Below are 5,722 nucleotides of genomic sequence, written 5' to 3' on the forward strand. Positions count from 1 at the left end.
ATTTGCTGTATTCTATTTGCTAGGATTTTATTGAGGATTTTTGCATCTATGTTCATGAGGGAGATTGGCCTGTAGTTCTCTTTCTTAGTTGCGTCTTTCCCTGATTTTGGTATGAGCATAATACTTGCCTCCAGGAATGATTTTGGGAGGATTGCTTCCTTTTCAATTTCATGGAAGACTTTGACGAGTAGAGGGACTACATCTTCTGTAAATTTCTGTAGAACTCAGCTGTGAATCCTTTCGGACCTGAAATTTTTGTTTTAATTACATCTTGCATTTCATTGGCTGTTAATGGGCTATTGAAAGTGCTTATATCTTGTCGATTCAGTTATGCTAATTTGTACCTTCTTAGGAATTTGTCCATTTCTTCTGTGTCTTCTATTCTGTGAGAGTAAAGATTCTCAAAGTAGCTATTGATAATCTGAATTTCCACTGGGTGTGTGGTAATTACACACTTTTCATTCCTTATTGCTTGTATTTGATTTTTTTCTTTCCTCTTTTTGATGAGGGTAGCTAGTGATTTGATTTAATCTTCCAATGAACTAGCTTTTTGCTTTTTTAATTCTTTGAATTGTTTTCTTTTTGGCAATTGAATTAATTTCTGCTCTAATCTTTGTGATTTCCTCCCATCTTTGGGCTCAGGGTTTGGTTTGCTCTTCCTTTTGTAGTTGTTGAAGGTGCAGCATTAGGGTATTTATTTTTTCCGTTCTGTTTTCCTAATGTGTGAGTTCACAGCTATGAATTTCCCTCTGAGAACTGCTTTCATTGTATCCCATAAATTCCGATAAGTTGTGCTTGAATTTTCATTGAATTGTAGATATTGTTGAATTTCTTTTTTAAATTCATCTGTGACCCATTAGTTGCTGAGTAGGGCATCTTTTAATTTCCATGTATTTAATGTTTTTTTTTTCTAGTTTCTTTTGTCATTTATTTCCAGTTTCATTGCACTGTCCTCAGATAATGTGCACATGATAATTTCTGTTTTCTTACAGATACTCAAGCAGGACCTATGGACCAGTATGTGGTCTATTTTAGAAAATGACCCATGTGCAGCTGAGAAAAAGGTGTATTCAGCTGTTCTTGGTGGAAAACCCTGTATATGTCCACGAAGTCCATTTGTAGTATTGTGTTCCATCCTTTGACTTTCAGCCTATGAATGTCTTTATGAGTTAAATGTGTTTCTTGTATAAGCATATTGTTGGATTTTGTTTCCTAATCCACTGTGTCAGTGTATTTCTCTTTCTGCCAATGTTATTAATTCAGGGATTTCTTTTTTCATTTCCAGTGTGAGTTCCTCTATACCTTTCTGCAGCTGTGTCTTTATTTCAGAAGCCATTGATTCATTGCTTTCAGCTGTGTGATTCCTAATTTTTTCTGTGTTAGTTTCCTCTTCACTTGTTATGGTTGGCCTTGAGTTCTGAGATTGCATTTTGCTCCTTCTCGTTGTCATTTTGTGTAGCACTGTCTTCTGACTTTTGTTATAGATCTTTGTTGCAGTTATAACCTTAGCAGCTACTGAAGTTCAGGTGCAGATCTATAAAGTTTGGATTTATCCAGCTGTGGCTGACTTGGGTCTGCATGCTGTGCTCAGTTCCTTCCTGAAGCTGCCCCTGGGGGTAAACCTGTTGTGCCTCTCTGGCAAGATGTTCTGCTCCTGGACTAGCTGGGTGGTTCTGTCCCCTACACTCTCTGCAGGGATTGCAGCTGAAGGATTTCACCCCAGGCCTGTATGCTAGGCCTAAGGTGAGACTGGAGGGGACAAGGTGGAGTAGGGGGAGAGACAGCTCTCCCACACACTCACCAGGCCTGGACTAGGACTGGATCTGGGGGTTCCCAGAATGTGACAGAAATTCCTACTCTGTGGCCTGGGTGGCAGGGGGAGGGGGGTTACTACGTAGTGATGGGTGGCATCCCAAGAGGGTGAAAGAGGGTGTCACCCACGCTGTGCCTGGGCTGGGACCAGTAGGTCATGCCAGCACGGGGTAGCCAGAAGCTCTCCCACACACTCGCCAGGCCTGGGCGAGGACTGGATCTGGGGTTTTCTGGAACACGGCAGAAATTCCTTCTCGGCGGGCAGGGTAGAGGAAGTGCTGCGGAGGGGTGGGGGGCATCCCAAGGGAGTGGAAGAGGGTCTCAAACACGCTGTGCCTGGGCTGGAACCAGTAGGTTCCACCAGCACAGTGTAGCCAGAAGCTCTGTCACACACTCACTGGGCCTGGGCTAGGACTGTGTCTCAGGTGCTTCTCTTTAGGAATCAGAGTGTAGAGTATTTTTCTAGTTATGATTTAGAATGTTGAAACAAAAAGGAAAAGGACTAGCACAATTTATTTATATTGTTTCTTAAAAAGTCACTATGGCAAACACGTATGACTAGAAGAACAGAAAAATGAAAAATTGTGAATTAGAATATTAAATATCAATAATATCCAAATATAAAAAGTAAAAATACCTTAAGAAAAATAAAGAGCATTTAATATTGTAAGAAAAAGACCTATTTAGTCATGGATAGCTTGCACAAAAGTGTCTAAATACCTAATTGAAGACGCTCACTCTAACCCAGGAGAAAAATGCAAATTCAACCTATTTTTAACATTCCAGTTCACTCCTATTCAGTTAGCAAACAGGAAGAAGTTGACAAGGGCCTGTCCTGTCCTGTGAGTGGATCAGGCACTCATACACTGTTGGTGGAAATGCAAAATGTCACCACCCAAAAGATTTTGCTATCTAATAGAATTTATATGTGTAATTACTATTTATTGGTAATCCCACTACTAAGCTCTTTCCCCAAAATAAAATATCAATGAATACTGAAACTGTAATGATTCTTCTTACATACATTTACATATTTTTTTACATTATCAATGCCCTAATGCTTAGCAATACACAGCACCTTTGACCCTATTCATAGTTTTTAGATGCTTTTAGGGAAGGCAGAGATTGTGTCCTTGCGGAGAGCAAATCTCCCATCAGTCCTTATTAAAAAGATTACTTACGGGCTCATCACAAGTTGTCATTCATCATTCTCTGAGATTAATTCCTCCCTGCAAAAGGTGTCTAGGTTGAGAAACCCCGTTTTCATCTGTATAAGTGCAATGCCTGATGCATAGAATGCCCTCAACTTACACATGTTGCCTCTGGGTACCAGGAAACTTTCTCAGTAAGACTACAAACTAGAAAAAGTAAGTGTTTTACACTTATAAATTATAGAATAATTTAGAATGTATTAATAAAAAAAGACAGGATATCCAGTACCAGCAGCTAAGATTGGATTATACATAGTATTCTCCTCCTATGACATAAACTAAATCCCTGCTGAATTTCAACTCAATCCACTCTGCAGAGCCTTGGAGCAGTTGCACGGTGCAGGGAGTATGCTGGGTCCTCGCACACTCCACATGCTAAGGATGAGCTTCATGCCCATGATTACTATTTAGAGCAGATAAAACTCTGATTGTTACTTTTCTAGATGTTTCTTCACTATTTTGTAGACATACACAATGGATCATTTACTGTTTGTCTTAGAAAATGAAGTAACTTGTCACTTCATTTTTTCTTCTTTTACTTTGATGTTTTCTTCCAAATACTTTCCCTTCCTTAAGAAGAGATCACCACATGCAGTTACAAATATTTGAAGGCCTAATATTCCACCAAATAAAACACATACCCTTGTTCTTATTTCTTCCTTTTTTTGATGAAATGTTGAGTCTAACCCTGTATGTTGTAGTGTGACTCAGAAGCTACAATTAACCATTACACAGAGTCCTCTTTCTGAGGCCTGAAGCCACAACAATGGAGGAAATGCAGGCCCAAAACCTTAGATGTCAGTGGTGGCACTGAATGCCAAGAGAGGACAGAAAAATGTTTGAAGAAACAATGAGATGATGGGATGAAGCCATCATTATTTCAAAGAAATATGAAAAAGAAAGGTTGGAAGAATAACGATCCCTACTAATTCTCTCTGTTCCTCAAGTTTATATTTGCTCTCCTTAAACTATTCTCTGCTTGTGCTCTGATTATGTTTGTCTTTCTTTGAATTAGTGGAAGGTAAAAAAAAAATTATTACTAGGAAATATTCCCAAATGTAAAAGTGTTTAGGTAATTAATGAAGAACCAGTAACCCAAACTTCAATTCTGCTGGCAGCCAAAAGAATGTTTAATAGTTAATATTTATAGTTAAATCTGTTAGAGATCAGAGAGGAAAAGGAATTTCTACTGGGAGAGCTGCCGAGGGCCCCAGCACCAAATCCAGGATTCCACTGTAGCATACAGGTCTCCAGGTCATTTTTACAAACCTGATAACGATAAATTCAAGGGAAAAAGAATGGAGGGATAAAAGGAAGAACAGGAACCCAAGATTAAAGTGACTACTAGGAGACTAGTTAAAATAGATTAGTTCCCTTGTACCAGTTCTTGATGACATTTTAAAGAACGAATAGATCAGTATGGAATAAGATAAAACAAGAAAGCATTGTCGGATGGAGGTGACACTCGGATAGGTTTTATGATGGTTTTGTTTTCCTCTCTGAAGCACCAAGTCTCTGCTCATACCCTCAGTGTCATAACTGACTAAAGCAATAAATCAACTTCCAGCAAAGTTCACTTTGGTTTCTTCATCTGTAAAGTAGAAAAATGAAGAATACAATTCTCCCTTACTATAAAAATAGCAAGATTTAACTTTTTATGGGAACTAAAATCATACCCTCAATAAAGGTTAAATACTATAGACTATCTGATATTATTAATAAGTTCAAATCTGATTTTAGAAGTAAAAACATCTCATAGAATTATTACATTGACAATAGAGATATTTGAAGTTTCTGATTAAAAATATAACAAATTGGTTCAGATAGACAGCTCAGCAGACTAAAGTGCCTGCTTTGGCTGAGCACAGTAGCCGGTTTTGATCCCCTGCATGCTGTGCTAACCAGGTGTCCAGGGCGCGCTGAGATGGCAATTGAGACTGAGCATGGTGGTGCATGCCTGTAATCCCAGCGCTTGGGAGGCTGAAAATAGGAGAATCACTGTAAGTCCGATCTATGTAGTGAGACCCTGTACACCTTGTAGACCCTGTCCTAAAATTCATTAAAAAAAAGTTAAATAGAATAAGATAAAAATTCAACAAATTAACATTATGACATTTTCTCACTTTAAAGGGTGAAACTCTGCTCTTTTCATTATATTTGGTACTGAATTCTTAACCAACAGGGATGGACACAGAATATCTATTGGATATACACCTATGGACTGTTAAATTGATGCACTGAAATTCGATTCACACCAAAAATTATGCTCCGAAGTATTTTCTCATGGCCAAGCTATCTATAATATGTTTCCTGAATGAATCACTCATCTTAATTCAGAGACAGATGTATGAGCATGCCAACAAATAAAGGTCTTGTTTCAAGGATTTTAAGCCAATATGAAAAATCTTTTTAAAAATCATACAGGAGCTTGAGTCACTTAAATATGACTTGAAGGTATATGTCCAGCAAATCATGAAAGAAAGGCCCTGGAAAAGCTCAGTGCAGTCATGAAAAATGGTCACTGTTAATTCTTTGGCTAAGACCAGCTTCTAACTTTTTCTAATATGCATATATCACTAAAGAGTAACTTCACCCACTATTTAAATGAGAAAAGATGCAGAAAAGAGTGAAAGAATCTTTACAAACTAAACATAACAAAATACATATGCCACCTTGGATCATGATACCTGTACAAACAC

The sequence above is a fragment of the Octodon degus genome, unplaced genomic scaffold (assembly GCF_000260255.1).
Source record: "Octodon degus isolate 3935 unplaced genomic scaffold, OctDeg1.0 scaffold00124, whole genome shotgun sequence".
NCBI classification, from domain to species: Eukaryota; Metazoa; Chordata; class Mammalia; order Rodentia; family Octodontidae; genus Octodon; species Octodon degus.